Source organism: Sturnira hondurensis, unplaced genomic scaffold (genome assembly GCF_014824575.4).
Source record: "Sturnira hondurensis isolate 20B ecotype Veracruz unplaced genomic scaffold, ASM1482457v3 Scaffold0021143, whole genome shotgun sequence".
Taxonomy (NCBI): Eukaryota; Metazoa; Chordata; class Mammalia; order Chiroptera; family Phyllostomidae; genus Sturnira; species Sturnira hondurensis.
The window spans coordinates 27,984,482-28,002,074 of NW_028093774.1; the positions used below are offsets into that span (position 1 = coordinate 27,984,482).

The following is a 17,593-nucleotide window of genomic DNA, read 5'->3' on the forward strand; positions in this document are numbered from 1 at the left end:
GCCCCTTAGCAACTGTTGTTAGGGCACAGCCTGGTCTCTTTCGCAGCGCTGAGGACAACCGATGGGACTCTAAAAATGTCGAGAAAGAGGACCATGTGGCGGGAAGGGGAAAGGGATCTTGAAATGAGCAAAGCTCTAATAGGTCTTCCTGAGTCTAGGCTGACAGGCAAGTCGATACACAAGAAAGGTAATTGTTTCCCGTATTCATCTTTGTTTCAACCTGTCAGCTGCCTTGGCTTACTCCATATATAAAGCTCAAAGTATAATTTAAATATTTTTTCTTAACCATTTCTTAGGGGAGTGAGAATGATATATCACATCTCAGCAGGTGACCAAGCAATAGCTGAAGTGTTTGGGAAGAAGCATTTAAAGTTTTATAGAGAATCTCCTAAAAAGAACACGTTAAATGTTAGTAGTAAATGACCATCCCAGAGTCCTCTGGGGAACACAGGGATGGGAAACGTGTTTCTGTGTGTGTGTGTGTGACGGAAGCACATCAGTGGCAGGCAAGCACTAGATAAATAGAAAATGGTCAGATCAGTGATCCCTGCATCATTTCCCAATTCTGTGGAGCTCAGAAGGCTTGCAACTGGTGCCCTCCTTCTTTTTCAATAACCATTTCGAAGCTAACCATCTTAATTGGGTTTGCTAATACGGGAATTCTATCTCCACTGGAGTGCTGAAATTGTAACCTTTGGTATTTCAGCCTCTGGTAAGGGTCTGCACTAGTTACTGAAAGTCACAGGTGTGCCAAAAAGTGGTACATCAGTGTTCACTCTATTCTTGGAATAATTATAATGCCTTCCATTTGTATGACATTTTTGACATTTCAGTGTCGTTTTGCTTTCTAATTTAATGCTTTTGCAACTGTGTAAGATTAGTAATGTGAACCCTGAGAAGAAATACATCTGCCAAGAAGGACTCCTCATGGTTTATGGGGCCCAAATTCATAACCAGAGTCTAGCACTATTGCTGACAGAGGCCTCTTACACACTGCATTTCAGGAAAAATCCATGGACTGAGCTGTCAGCTTCCTTCACTGGGCTTCTGCCATTTGAGTCAACCTTTATAAGGGAATTCTTGGTATCCTCTTATGATCAATTGACCTACCCCTAAGCAATTAGAACTATACAGCTGTATCCTCATTTGCATCTATGCTGACCAATCAGAGCTGCTCTATGATGAGACCAATCGGAATGCACAACTCCAATCAGGACAGTGCCATTTGAACCAATCAGAACTGTGCAACTGGATTCCTCATTTGCATAAACATAGGCCAGTCAGGAACCAGTGTAGGAACTTTCTCTATGAAAGGTGGCCTCCCCTTATTTTCCACCCCCCGCAGTTGCACTTTGGGGAGGCTGTGTTTTCCTGGTTTGCAGCTGTTCACAGAAATAAAGGCTCTCCTTTTCTGTACTCAACTGGGACTTTTGTTAACAGTGAGAAAAGTATGTCTTCCCTTTTTGGATAAGGAAACCAAGAAAATAAGTGGTTAAAGGTCTTCTATGGTAACAAAACTACTTAATAGTCCGTCAGGAAGGACTAGGGCTTGGTTCCTACCCTGGGCTCAAATTCCTTTTAATACAATAGCTAGTAGCCACATGTGGCTACAAAGCACTTTTAATGAAGCAAATTTGAACTGAAATGTCTTGTAAGTGCATCTTGGACACCAGATTTAGAAAACTTAGTGTGAAAAAATGTAAAATATTTCACTAGTAATTTTTGTATTAATGATGTTAAAATAATTGGGCTAAATAAAAATAAATTAATAAAATTAATCTCACCTGTTTTTTTCTAATCTGGCTACTAGAAAATTTTAAATTACACATGTAGCTTGAGTTTCTACTGCACAAGGCTGGCATATACAATTCCCTTTCTTGATTGACTTTTTAAATGCATCCTCTGTTTTTAGGCCTAATGGTGACTTTTAACATTACTAATCACTGTATCTATTTTATTCGATTCTGTAGACATTTGTTGAGTGTCATTGCTGTGCAAGGAACCATGTGGACAACAGAAAAATGAAAAAGACATTGTCCTTTCTTAGTCCCCAGATATTCACAGTAGAGTCTCAGAGATAAAATGAGCAGAAATGCCTATAATTTATCATTTGCTAACTCTCTTCCCCAAACATGGTTATATTTGAATACAGAACTTTGTTGGGTGGATAGCTATAAGCTCTTGAAATTTTGTGCCTATGAATAAGATGACCTTTTAATTTATTTGCTAACTTTATTAACAATATACAATATCACTTTGGAAAGTTAGAGAGATGTTGGTAAATGTGTTGATTGTTTTTCATGCTTCAGAACATAAAAATCAGTTCTTTGTGGCTTTACAGCACAAAATGGAGAGACTTCGGCAGGTAGGAAATTACAAAAGGGGAATTTGGGCCTTGGAAAATGTATAGGATTTCAAAAAGCAGAGGCTTTAGTATAAGAATTTTGGGACCATACCAAAGAGTCTGGATTTTATCCTGCAGGTGATAGGGAGCCACTGAAAGTTCATGCAGGGGAGTGACATCAGTGTGTAGTTTAGGAAGATTATTTTAGCAGCATTTTATTGGGACTGATGGAAATGGAAAGAAATTGGATGCAAAAGGCAAACACTAACACAAACCACAGGGGGGAGACATATAGCTCTCTGCCTCCTGACCAATAGAGAACGTTCATGATTTTTTTAAAATGAAAAGTACACAGCCCTGGCTGGTGTAGCTCAGTGGATTGAGCGCGGGCCTGCGAACCACATGATAGCTGTTCAACTCCCAGTCAGGGCACATGCCTGGGTTGTAGGCCAGTTTCCAGCAGGGGACTCACGAGAGGAACCATACATTGATATTTCTCTCCTTCTTTCCTTCCCTTCCCCTCTAAAGATAAATAAATAAAATATTTTTTAAAAATGAAAAGTACATGGCAAAGATCTCAATGACCAAGCTCTTTGGCATGAACTGATTTTTATGTTCTGAAGCATGAAAAGCAATCAACACATTTACCAACATCTCTCTAACTTTCCAAAGTGATATTGTATGTTGTTAATAAAGTTAGCAAATAAATTAAAAGGTCGTCTTATTCATAGGCACAAAATTTCAAGAGCTTATAGCTATCCACCCAACAAAGTTCTGTATTCAAATATAACCATGTTCGGGGAAGAGAGTTAGCAAATGATTCTGGCAGGAGGAGATGGAAAGGACCAGAAATTAAAGTGTGATTATGGTAGTAGGCATGATAATCTCTGAGGCTGACAGGTGGAAGAAAGGAAAAGAGAAGCTACAAACAGGAAATTAGCACCAGAAAGGAATGACCATGTAGTTTTAAAAAGTTACAAAACCTCTATTTTCTCTTCTAGATAATTATGCAAAATATAGTTTATAGGAACCATTTAAGGATTACCTTCTAATAGAATGTTCTTTTAATAAACACGTGATGTGAACAATGCTATCAAATACACTCATGTATTGCGGTTTATGCAAGAGATTATCTTTTGGCAAAGGAGTGCATTTAGGTAGCCCTAGATGTTAAAATGGTTCAGTTGTATATGCTAAACTATATCCCCGAGACAGGATTAAAGTTTTACCTTGAGAGTTCAGTTTAAGTCTCCTAACACCCTCTTTCTAGAACCTCTTTTCTTTTGCCTTTTATGACACCCAAACCCAAGAGGCTGGAAGGATGCAGTGCTGAGCGTAACTATCCTCTTCACTCTTTGTTTAAAGGGGTGAGGAAGCACCCCAGAACTTTTATGGCACCAGTGTCCGACCAGTTTCACAGATGGAGTGACGCTCATCGCCAAGCAGTTCATCTGCTTGGTGAATGTATGTGTCCTCTCTCCATTGTCTCAAGAGAAGTGTGAAATAGGAGTGCTTGTCTGTTTCTGGTATCACCTGTCTGGTGTGAATGAACTAGCAGCAATTCCAGGTTAACACTGTGAACACAGGTGAGTCTGGTCGAAAGGGTCAGGGTCAGGGCCAGGCTTTTTACATTTTAGCTCAGTGGCCAAGTGGACTAAATTTCTTCTGTCTGTGGTTCTCATAACTATTCAGATTATAGACTCCAGCTTTCAAACACATGGCATTTAAAAGCAAGGGAACAGCTACTGTTTCTTTGTTTCCTTCAGCTCTCCTCACTTGCACATATAGATGATCATTTCCACATACAATTTTCACGATACAGCTCAAAATCTCTGACATAGTGGCCTTTGGAGAAATAGTCTCTCTCAAACCCTATCCAAGTGGAGTGACTTTAATTATCAAAATGTAACTGGGTTTTAAATATGCTTTTATTTTATTTTATTTTATTTTTAATGTGTGCCCCAGGATATAGTAAGACTGGGCGCAGACTTTGGTTATTTGCCATCTGTATAGACCCTGAGAGGTGAAGGAGTTCGGACTTTTTAGAGAAGCCAAGGAAGTGAGGAAAGGGAAGTCCAGAAGCCCTGGTTTGTCCTGGAGAATGGTCAGCAGACAGAGGGTGTACTTCACAGTAGTTCAGGCACAAAAATCATGGGAATCAAGAAGCTTGGGTAGTTTGTCCGGACTGGTGTGTCTCAGTGGGCCGGGTGTCACCCCACAAAGCACACGGTCACTGGTTTGATTCCTGGTCAGGGCACATACCTGGGTTGCATGTTCTGTCCTGGTCACGGCGCGTAGGCGAGGCAAACAGTCGGTTTCTCTCTCACATCAGTGTTTCTCTTCCTCTCTTTCTTCCTGTCTCCCCACCCCTCTAAAAATAAATAAAATCTTTTTTTTTTTTTAGAAAAACCAATTTTGGGTAGTATTGAAAAGAGTAGTTTTGACTTGGAATGGAGAAGGGGTACATAGAAGCTGTAAGAAATATTTGGGAAATAACATGGTGATTTAAAGCTAAGATTTTAGATTTCAGTCCTAACTGTATCTTAATAACAGAAGGACCTTAAGCAAGTTGCTTACTGGCTGGGCTTCAACTTTCCTATCTGTAAAATAATGACAATAATAAGTATACCTACTCCACACAGTTGTTTTATAAAACGATACACAAATGTCTTAGATACATGAGTATATACACATGACTCCAGGGTGCTAAGACAAGTAACTCCAGCCATAAGCAGGTCTAAGACAGAAGAGAGGATGATAAATTAGGAAAAGGGGATTGGTAGTGACTAACAGCCTGCGCAACATGTGAGTCTGTGTCTAGCTGAATCAGGTAATATGAGACTGTGTACTTTAATTTGTACAAGGTGGTTTGTGTGCGCTTGAAAAGACTGAGTGAGCATGTCGTGTTGGAGAGGACACTGTGGGGGAGGAGTTGTGTGAGGGAGGGAAGCCACAGAAGACAGAAAGAGAGCAAGAAGCCACGCTTCTCCAGGAAGCAGTCTTGAAGAGCTACCCGAAGACACAAAGAGGCAGGGAGCCCTAATCACAGGTTTCCAATCCCACTTCTGGTTTCTTGTATTTCTCTCTCTTGACAAAAATCTTCTTTGAGAGCTCATGCAAGAATACATACCAAGTTTTGAGAGAACTGAGGCGTCTACAGAAGACAGCGCCCCCAATGTAACAGTTTTAATAAATCTTATTATGCTGCTGCTTTGAAACCTCCTGGGTCCCCCACTGCCTTCAAGATAAAGACCAGGTTTCTTACGAGAGCATTCACAGCCTTCCACAATTTGGCCCCAGTCTCCTTCTCTCACTAATGTCCTGCTGCTCCCCACCTCTCCTTCTGCTATCCTGTCCTGTCTTCACACATTACCTATCTGTAGTCTCCCCAAAATTCTCATGGCCTTAACCACACCAAATGCTTTCAAGTCTTCTTTCTAGCTTTTGATGTGCTGTTCCCTCCGCCCAGAATGGTCCTTTCTCTGCCTGTTGAAGTCATATTCTGTCTCTCAGGCACAGTCCAAACATTGCCTCTTCCACAAAGACTGGATATTAGTTCCCGTTCTAAACTCCTGCAATAATGCATTACTCGTTCCCTGGCTGTGGCAGTCACCACTTGACTGGGACTCCTTGAGGACGATGCTTCTTTTGCAGCTTTCAGCATTCTAAGCCTGACACGCAGTGGGTGCTCAGCAATGTTTTTTGATTGATTAGAAAAGCCGAACACTTCCACCACCTCACCCCCAATGCCAGGGCCCAAGCAACCACCCCCCCCCCATCTCCTTTACACTTCGCTGTCTTCACTCCAGGTCATGGCTGTTGGGTGTTTTAATATTTGAGAAAGAAAACAGAATCCTTGTAGGGAACAAATTTTGGGTTAAAAATTGTTTTAAGCTCCACATCCTCCATTTACTTGCCAAGAATATATTGTGAAGTTGTATCTTCATGCTAAGCCCCCCAGAAGGAAGATTCTGCCCGAGGCCTGGAGGACTCCACAGGGAAAACAACGTGCTCTACTATCATTCAATTCAACACCACATTTCTCTCCAGGAAATTATCTGCAAACTTAGAGTTCGCTCTGTCACCTCATTCCTGGAAGTTTAGCAACATCTCCCTGACTTTAATTGGTTCTATACACTATTTTGTCTTTTTCTTTTATAGATAATTGGATTCATAATGGTGTGTTGTTTTTGGTCAAAGAAGGGTACGTGGCTTTTCCACCAGATCCTCACTCGCCAATTCAGTTACTACTTGAGATTGCCTACATCAGAGAGCCTTTCCTACAAAATTTAAAATAGTGCTCAAAGTGTGAACATGCCTGGAAGAAGGAGTGTGATAATATTAAAGCTCAGGAATTCAACTTAATTCAATTCATATGATGTTCAGAATGCCTACGTTATGCCTGCCTTCAAGTAACTTGCAACCTGGGGTGGGAGTAGAAAAAAACAGTGATCACAATATAGTGGCATAACTGCTCTTAGGGATACCGGGGCAGGCACCTCAGCCTGGGAGAGGTTGGGCAGAGGAGACACACTGTGTCAAGGAAGGTTTTCCCAAAGAGTTGCTACTTCAGCAGACTTCTTGGATGTGAGGGGATGTTGAACAGGGTATTCCCTAAATGGGGGGAACCACCTGTGCGAAAGTACAGAGGCGTGGGAAAACAAGTTTGGAAGGCTGGTGCATAGAGTAGGTAGCCTGGATCTGAGTAACATCCGGTCTTTTCACGTGAAGGATAAATTTTCCACCCTTAAGTCAGAGGAGACTGACTTCACAATTATGCTAACACAGCCCTGATGGACATGACCATGTAATGGATTTCAAATTGCTCAGGCTTCTTCCTAATATACACCAGCATCAAATTTTTCACCAAAGGGGTTTTACAGAGACATGCAGATGTGGGTTCACAGCCCAGCTCCATCACATTAGCTGTGACACATGGGGCGAGGTGCTTCTCTGTGCCCTTTTCCTCATTTGCAAAATGGGAATGTGCCTACCTCATCAAGTTGCTGTGAAAGTCAAATAAGATCATTTGCCTAGCGCAGGGTCTGATATATATATTAGGTGTTTCATAAATGTTAGCTATGTTGACAAATAAGAGGCCAGAGACTCTAATAAAGATGTAAGGCGTGGTAGATAATCAAAGGATGGTAATTAGCTGCAGCCCCAGAGAATCCCAGAGGCAGATGAACTCTCAACAAGTTATCTAATATACTTCTCTGTGTCTAAGAAGATCAACACTTACATCGACAGTACTGGGCCCTGCCTGGCATGAAGGGTCCTGAATATATCTGAGGAAAAATAGGGTAAGGAAGAAAACAAAATAAAATCACAAGCGGAAAGAAGGGAATGAGAGATACGGAGAAAAGGAAGCAGAATGATCTGATAAAGGGCATGGAAGATACAGTACAGCGGCATATCCACCATTATTAGTTGCTTACTATGGGCTTCAATCTTCCAAAGAAGACCATGACCTTCTTTGTGATAAAAGGAACCAAGTGAAAGGTTTGGGAACGCCCAGTGTGGGGTCATATACCCAATACTTCCAGATAGGTCTAGGTATAAAAAAAATCCTACCTAGGAAAACGAAGGGCATCTCTAGGAATGTTTGGGAGTTCTTTCTGAGGTGCTGTTCATCTGACTTTGGAGAACGTGAGACTCTCTAGAGAGATTATCTGTTGTGTTTAGTAGGACTGCTGAGGTCAGGAGGGGTTCAAAGACTACTGCTCAACAGATGGCAAAAACCTCAGGCCAAAGGTTTGCAGATGAAACCTCTGCCAGAACAAAATTTTAGAAGTAATCAAAGGCAGACTTCCTTATATGATTCCTGTAAAAAAAATAGATAAATGCCACCTAATGTGAGTCACCTGCTTGGCCGGAGGGATTTTTAGAAACGCCTAAACCGTCAGAGTTTGAACACAATGATTTTCCTCCCAGGAGCGTTTCAGCATCTACTCACAGCCCATTTGACTTTGACTTGATGCTCTTTGGTAACACTGCTGCTCCCGAGAGATGATTCTGTCCTAATTCTTTCTTTCCCACATGTCTTTGATTTTTCAGTTTGTGTTCTAGTTTATTTTTGGAGCCCAGCTATCATGACGGCATGCTCTCTTTTTCTGTTGTTAGGTCTCCTTCCTTCTCCTTTGTACACTGGAAGGTTGGCACGGATAATGCTGACCTGGGGCCAGATGTTCATTAAGCAAAATAAGTCAGGCAGATCAAAACTTCCAAATATTTGGTTTCAGGTTAGTTAGCCACAGCAGCATTTTCCTAGAGAAGGGCTTATTGAGATGGGTCACATAAGCCCCCTCTTTGGGGCTGTCAGTGTTCTTCTTCGAGGCACCATGAGACAGTAATGGAAAGGGGATGCTGTTGAGACGGAGAGAGTGGACAGACAGAGATACTACCAGGGAGCCAGGCAGAGCCATGTCCCAGAGTCCACCACCCAGCCCTCACCTAAAACTTGACATTTTTAATGTCAATATCTCTTTCTAGGGACACAGAAACTTTGTCCTCCTGCCAGAATGATAATTGGGTGAATTAACTGCTTTTGAAATTTTACTCCCAGCCCAAGTTTCATTCCTAAATAACAGTAAAGGTACCATCATGATGAACAAACAATTTTTAGTGTGTATTATATGTAAGATGCTGGCCAGGCCTCAGGTGAATAAAGAGGTAGTGTATGTGATTTGTGCTCAGAGGATTTAGGGTATTGAGGAGATAAGGAATGTACATTTAAATGCACACACACGTTTGAACAAACAAAAACTCATAGATAAAACATACTGAGTGCCATACGAGTAATACATAAGTAGCTGATCATATGCCCCAGTTTGTTCTGGATAGCCCCAGTCTGTGCCTGCTGTCCCAGAGCAATTGTGCCCCCTTTAATTCTCAGGCATCAGAGCTTGGATGATAAATTCTATGGTCGCGTTATTTACAGATCGGTGGTCTAGGAATTAAGGGGAGGGAGTATTATCATGGCTAGGGCAGTTGGTAATGCTGGTAGAACTTGAGTTGGGCCTTGAAGGAAGAGTTAGGGAAGAGGCTAGAGGAGAGCAATTCACAGGAGGATATCAAGAACAAAGCTACTGAAACAAATGTGGGAATAAAGACAGCCAGGGCACAGCCTCAGGAACACTGTTCTCATTACGTCCTCTGTGAATGGTGCCCTGTGGATTGTACCCCTGTTGGCTCTAGGGATATGTCATATTTAAGGAGCAATCGGAAGATCACTTTAGCTGCAGAAGAGAATTTGTGAAGAGGATTTGTGTGAGGTGACAACAAAGTGTGCAAAGACTAGGTAGTGGAGGATATTAAATGTCAGATTAAGAAATTTGAATTGTATTTCATCGTGAACTGGAATTTAACTGAAGAGTTTGGGGCAGGGAATGATACCTACGACAAAATGGTTTTGCAATATTAATATTCCCAACTAAAGTGTTCAATGTATTGAAAGGAAAAGAAAGAAGAACTAGTGTTGGAAATGACTAAGAGAGAGATGACCAGAGTCCACATAGTGGCAGGAAGAAGGGACATGAGGAGACAGATGTGAGTTCCCTAAAGCAGGATTGATGGAGTACCACAGTAACTGATTAGCTGCGCAAGGGGAGGGAACAGTCAAGAATAAGTCAAGGTTTAGAATCTGAGTACTGAGATAATGATGGTGTAATGATGAGTGTGAGTGAGTTAGGGGAAGTTAGCTTTTGGGGGGTAATCAATGAGCTTCCCTTCAGACATGATGAATTTGAGACATCCATTGGAAGATGCCCAGCAGAAAATAATAAATTGGAGCTGAGGCAGGTGGCAAGGACTACAGATGTAGATTTAGGAGTTCTTCAGAGTGTTGAAAATGGAATGAAAAAGTTTTTCTTTTTCAGGATCATAAATAGTAGACAGCCCAAGATTATCCCTTGGGTTGCAATTATATTTTGTAAAGTAGGAAGGAATACAGTGTGCCAAGACAGCACAAGAGAAATCCCAGAAGTGGAGGGAAACAGGACGGTATGTCGTCAAAGGAAAAGAAGGCTTCAACCTTGAGAGGATCTGCAGAACCAAATGTTGGAGAGAACAAGGAGGACTGAGAACAGAAAACTCATAGTGTCTGGTGGTGAGGACGACCCAGAGTCTCAGGAGGGGCTACTGTTTCACTGTAGTTGTTGTAGAGGCGGACCCCATGTTCTATGGGTTAAGGAATGAGAGATAGTGATTCAAAAGACACGAATGAAGGCTGATCTTGTGATAAATTTAGTAGTAAAGGGAAGAAAAATATAATGAAATTTCAAGAAATAGCCAGTATTAAGGAAGGAATTGCTAAGAGGATATGATAAAAAATTATGTTCTATATTGAACTGTAGGTAGCATTTTATTGGTTTAGGATGAATTCTGGCGTTTCAAATTGCTCACCTTTCTTCCTCTGAATTCCAAGCAAGAAGCTTACTAGTGCAAGGGAGGAAGAAAATATAGATAAACAGAGAACTGATAAAGGATTCAATAGTCATCACCAGGTAATTAGAGTGGACCTAATCTCTTCCATATAGCTGGGTCTCTTTTTATTCTTGCAAAAACTATAAGCTTCTATAGTTAGGGCAGACATTCAGGTTAGGAGAGGGCATCTCTAAAATACTGCGTATTTTTTAGGGTTCTGTAAATCCCCCAAGACCCGACCATTAAAAAACCCTCAGTGACCTATAAATTTGCCAGCCTGGTGTCCACTTCCTCGGCCACCACCCTTGTTCAGGCCCAGTTACTTCATTCACACCTTGCTTCCTGAACAGCCCGTCTCCTGTCTTTCTCTACTCCAGCTCTCCTACACACTGCTGCCAGGTCAATTTTCCCACCGCACGGTTCTGATCTAATCTGTGCCTTGCTTGAAAGCCTTCAAAAATTCCCATTGTCGGCTGCATTCAGTATGAGCTCCTCACCCTGGCTTTTAAAGCCAGTCATAATATGGCGTTGGTTTACCTTTTATCTCTTCATTTTTACAATTTCCTTAAATTCAAACTGATCTATAGGCATGAAAAAGAGGGAGTCACTTGCTCTTTCTATCTCAAGTGGACACAGTGAAATTCCCCTTCGAAAACAGCAGAGGATTTCCCCCGAAAGTGGGTAGAAGAGGGTGCAGATCATTTTTCACATTCTGTGGAATGTAATCTTGCTGTCTGAATCCTCCCCCGAGATATTCTGCTTGTAAATTTTAGATGGGATTCTGCCTCCTATTAGAGAAATTTGTGTGCTTCCCCTATCTCTGCCCTGTAGAGTACGCGCGGCTTGAAGACAAAGACGGTATGGTCCTCCTCTCTGACCCCCTCCATGGTCTAGCACTATGCCTTGTACTGGGAGCACTCAATACATTTTTAAAATTCCCTGGTCATGTAGGCTATGGGCCCTTACATAACTCTAACACTGCGCACCGCCTCTCAGCGTGTCGTTCCTCCTTGCTGTGAAGACTCAAATGTTTTCATTTTTCAGTGCAGCAACTGCATGCCCTTCAGCGTGGCTGTCATGGCATTTTGTGCTGGATTGCGAGTAGTTAGAAGACAAGGACTTTTTGCCATCTAACCTAACGTGTGTGGAACGTTCCGTTCAAAGATTCGTGTATTTAAGCTCTTACTACATATTTTATAATAATTTTGATGATAAATCCACTTGCAGAAGGTTATTTTATAAATGAAAGATTCTTAAAGATGCAACTGTATGCTGAATTATGTATTTTTAAAAATTTCCATTTCTCTCTGGAAAGAAGAGGGTCCATGGCTTTCATCAGATTCTCATAGGGCTCTGTGACCCAGAAAAGAGTAAGAGCCGTTCTAATGAATCAATACATCTGTGGAAACGTTTTTACTTTGTCCCTGTTTATTTTTTGCAAAGGAATTTTTTAAATTATTGGTACTTGTTCCATAGACATAGAAACAGCACAGAGAGAATAATTCAGATTCAATTCCTGATGCAGCTCTCAGACCTCCACTCAGGCCCCACTAATGTTATGTCTGGCCTTTGGCTGGACTGAAGAACTGAATAATGCAATCTCCTGGGCAATGTATGAGAACCTCCCCATCTATTATGTACTCCTTCCTCTCCCATCTTTTTAGTATTAGGAGGCCTCTGCTCTCTCACAGGGGCTTTTTTACCCTGATGCTCACTGTCAAAATTCCCAAGTGACCCCTCCTTTCTCATGCCGGCACGCTGACTGATTCCAGAGTTTGGGTTAAGAGTTTGTTTTAGGAGGGGAAAAAATCTCTCCTAACAGGGTCAGTCTCAGACACTGGATCCATTAGCTATTTTTAGTGAACTTTAGAAAAAGGGAGTGGGAAGTAAACTATTGGCTTGTTATTAAAAACCTGCTTCTTGATTGATTTTTTGCAAAAGCCATCTCCCTCTTGCTGATCATTGATGATTTTTCTCCTTCCTCTCTCATTCCCTTTGGGATTCACTTCCCCCCAATGACTTAATTTAGGTAATGCTCTAATTAGTGCAACTTCTACTTCAGCAGATTTCCTGGGCTTCCGCATCAGTGCTTTCTCATATGATAAACTCTATTAACAAGTCTCTGAACGTTCAAGAGAAAGGAAGCAGTCATTTTATGTGATGGGCTCTACCTCATTTGACCCCATCTTCGGATCCAACTTTCTTGGCTGTTGTGGAACTTCTTCAGCAGATAATGTCATCAGCACAGAATTAGGGTTGAGCTGTGTCATCAGAACTGATGGCAAAAGAACAGATTCATTTCACTATCTAAATCATCATGATAAGTAAAAGAAAAATTATACCCCCAAAAGACACGATCCCATAGAATGTTTTTAATGCCTTTCCCTCCCAGTAGTGATGTAGATTTGACCTGATACATTCGTCTGTCTCTTCCAGTTTCCGAGGTTTCTCCAGGCATGGTTAGGAATGTAGTTTGGGCCATGAACTCAACAACTAAATGAACCACGACAAGTTATTTGATCTGATGCTCTGAACGATGGTTCTTAGCCTTTACTGTACATTGGTGGCAACTAGGGAGCTTTAAAAAAATTGACAGTTGGGTCTCATTCCCAGAGATTCTGATTTAATTGATTGGGGGTGCAACATAGGCAATGGTAAGTTTTTAGAAACTAAGGTAGCAGCAAGCACAGCTGAGGACCAGCCCTCTACAGCAATCGACAGAACTAACGCCCTCAGCTTCAATGAAGCCAAGCAGTGCTGTCTTCGAGATGTCTTAATACTGTCATACGACAGTAGAGGGCAGAGTTGACTTAAATTTATATAGAGAGAACTGTCTTAGGAAATAGCAAGTAGTTAATTAGGTAATCTTAACTTTGTACTTTGTGGTCATTTTTTTGCCACAAAGTTTTCATTCACTGCTAAAGTCAAATTGCTTTTTCTATATTGGAATTTTCTAGGAAGCCCCTTAGTGATGCCTGGCCAATAGAGTCATTAAATAATCTGGATACTTTTGAGAGTACTAGGGAAAACTATTAATGATCTTGCCAGGACAAAAGGTGTGAACCAGGGGGTTGCCTTGAGTAAATTGGAACACATGGTCACCTGATGGTCAGTCACTATGTCTTCCATGGGACCCAGGGGGAGAGTCAGAATCTGTAACATGGTTTTACTAATTAAACCAGCAGTAACTATGTACATATGCTGATTACTAGTCTTCAGATAGATAGATATAGATAGGTAGATATAAATATATTTTTTATTTATTTTCAGAGAGTGGAAGGGAGGGAGAAAGAGGAGAAAAACATCCACGTGTGAAAGAAACATTTATCAGTTGCCTCTCACACGCTCCCACTGGAAACTTGGCTCGCAACCCAGGCATGTGCCCTGACAGGGAATCAAACCAGTGACCCTTTAGTTAACAGGCCAGTGCATAATCCACTGAGCCACAAGCCAGGGCAGCATATTTTTATGTATGCCCATCTATTGTTGTTCAGCATTCTACCAGGCACCTTGGGCAATAGAAAAGAAATTGCAGGTGTGCTTTCAAGTACCAGACATTATATACAACCTAGTTGGGAAGAGAATACATGAAGCTGCTCTGGTAAATAAAATCCTCCCAGGAAGCAGAATATGATAAAATAAATAATAAATGCATTCTTAAAATAATACCGCCCTTAATATATACTGGCTGTCCTTGACCTAAAGTGATCTCACTTACAGTCTTCCACCATGGTCCTCACAAACTGCCAGCACTTCCAGAGAAGTCTGAGCTTCTCTGGGTCTGAAACTTGGAAATGCCCTTCCTCGTGGGCGGAGCTCCTCTCCCATTTGCTCGGTCTAGCTCCTGGACTGTTAACCTACATAGCCATTGACCCCCAACTTAAATCGAGGGATTAAATCTTAGCACAGAAGTCCTGATATAACTGGTGACAAGAAAATACCCCTGAACAATGTGAGAGTGAAGGGCGCCAGTCCCCTCCACAGAGGAAATCCACGTGTAACTTTTGACTCCCCCCAAACTTAACTGTGGCCACCTCTCGGTATCGCTGCGGGGCATGGGCTCCAGGCCCCTCCTGCTGAGTGATGCGGCCATGCCCGACCATTTCTGAACAGCAACTCCAGTGTAGAACTGCGCTTGTGACCTTCCACTGGACTTCAATTTCCTAGCGAATTTCAACTTGGACCGAAACTATCGTTCACCATTTTGCATTTAGGAAGCCTAGTCTTCCTTTGTTGACTGATGTATACGTTTCTATTTGATTTCATCTATCTTCTAATAACTAGTTCTACATTTCTTTTTCAAATTTGTTTTCAGCAATAAATATAATTATCAAGGTTGACTAGGTAAACTTAGGAAACTCTAAAATAATTAAAGCACAGTAATAAAGGAAACAAAGTTATGGGATTAATTCTGTCCGAAGATGATTAGCTTGGGATTGGATCCAACGGCCAGTCTGACGGCTTTGGCCAATATTCCCATTCACTGTGCATGGGATGGATGGGCCAGGGAGTGAGCGCCAGTCTGGCAGCTCCATCCATCTCCCGTGGCCGGTGGTGACTGAGAGCACCGAGGGAAGCACACCAACTGCACCCACTTTGTGTAACGAGAACAGTTCCTGACCTTCATGACGCATGTTTGTTTCATTACCGGAGTTATTAATGAAAGTATTTAGACACTGCTTCCCTTCAGTTCACTGCTGTTTTGTTCTTGCCCTCACCCTCTTCTCCATCAAAACTGGCTCATAGGACAGGATCTAATATTTGCTAGCTACACTTTAACTATATTTTCCCCAAACTGAAAATAACTTAATTATTTCTTATGAAAATATACTATGCTTATAAAATACCCCAGCGTCGTAGAAAAGGAAGGAAGGAAGGAAGGATCACTCTTTTTTTTTAAAAAATGTACTTATCTTTAGAGGGGAAGGGAAGGAGAGAAGGAGAGAAATATCAATGTATGGTTGCCTCTCGTGAGTCCCCTGCTGGGAACTGGCCTGCAACCCAGGCATGTGCCCTGACTGGGAATCGAACCACAATCGTGTGGTTTATAGGCCCATGCTCAATCCACTGAGCTACACCAGCCAGAGCGGAAGGATCACTCTTAATGCCACTGTTTAGAAATAACAAGAGTTTTAGGAGTACACTTTCTGATACAAAATACTTTATTTCTTAGTCATATAGGAATTATTTGAAGTCTATTTTTTAAAAATCCACATTACGTCAAGACATCTTTTCCCATCAATAAATATAAAATCCCATTATCACTTAGCCAGCTACACAGAATTTTTATGTGAGTGTGTGTATACTTACTATAGTTGGTTTAACCAATTTCATTTTGATGAAGAATGAAATTATTTCCAATTCTCACTTTAGCGAACGTTGTAATGAGTATCTAGTATATTCTTATGAACGTAAAGCATAGACAGGCAGAGCTAAACAGAGTCCTCGGAGAAACTAGCTAGTTCAATGCCATCACAACAGAAGAAAAACTGTGGCGCAGAGAGGTTTAAGGGGGAGTACAATCCTGGTATTTTGACTCTATGTCTCCTGATCATTCAATCCACCCTGCTTTGCTCTTTTTAAAAGATTTTTTTTTAATTGCTTTACTGTTAAAATGCCACTAAGTGCCATTTTTTGCTAACTCTAATAGCCGAAGCCTTAGAAGTTGTAGCCAATAGCTTATACCTTGGAAGTTTAACTCTTCCCAGGGCCATTTACACTTTAATGTTTGTTTTTAGTTATGAAATATGTTAGCAGATTCTTATATAATCTTTGGAATGAGGGCAGGGAATATCCCAGGCACCTGAAATCATGTGGCCAGGCTCCTACTCAGGACTTTCTGGCAGTATTGGATACAGGTGAAGAGTGGAATTTGGGAAACAGGGTCAGGCAAAGGCTGGGCTCAGGGACGAAGTACTGATGCTCACTCACAGCTTTGAAAGAAACCCTTCCAACAGAAGAGTCTTCTGCTCTTATTTGTTTGTTTCAACTGTGGACAGTCCAGAGCTGGATGCTTAAGTAAGTGCATTTGGAAGATTAACATGATAATGGGATAGAACAAGCAGCACAAATTTCTTCCTTCCACATGCTCAGTACAATTTGTGGCTAAATTCTTAATGATTGACTTAAAATATTAGGCCACAACATAGATCATCTACATTAACTATCATGGGAATCTGTTAACTTAAAAACTATGGGATACTGCTCCCTGGATAAACAACTCTAATAAGCCAGGAATTTGGAATGTTATGCAGTGTTTGGGAAATCACTTAAACTCTGAGTTTCTCGGTTTCTTTATTCAGCAATAAGGATAATGATAGCAATTTACTTCATGAAATTGAATAGAAATGATTATATGGCATTTGGCAAAAAGAAACTGATAAATAATCTTTTAAAAATAAATTAGCCATACACAAAGGAAAATAGGAAAAAATGATGTTTTGGGGAAGAACTAGTTATTCCACAAAATAAATCATGTTCGAGTGAATCAGTTTCTGGTGGACTTCAAAGCATTGAAGAGATTTTTCAAGCAGAAGTTGAGCAGCTGCAGAAATGTCCCACAGAATCAAAAAATGAGATGACTTTGCAGAGGTAATGGAGTCTTTTATTGCAGTATCTTTCCAAACTTTATTGAAATTTCCCCAAAGGTCTTGGTTAATATCATTTAAAAAATATTGTGAACTTGGAAATTGCTTACAAACAAATAAAGGCACAAGACCATTTATGCTGGCAGTAATTATCATATGAACACAAAATTGTCTAATTGGTTGAACTGGTCGCTCCTTATTAACGACCTTGGTTTTGACATTTCTCCCCTGAAGGTTT

At 41.1% G+C, this 17,593-nt stretch overlaps 1 long non-coding RNA gene across 1 annotated transcript; it reads left to right on the plus strand.

Annotated features, from left to right (window-relative positions):
• Positions 1-76: 76 nt before the first annotated feature.
• On the plus strand, positions 77-6,709 carry LOC118976668 (uncharacterized). Its single transcript, XR_005064328.1, has 2 exons — positions 77-187; positions 6,506-6,709. It is a non-coding gene; the product is annotated as an uncharacterized LOC118976668 (long non-coding RNA).
• Positions 6,710-17,593: the final 10,884 nt, after the last annotated feature.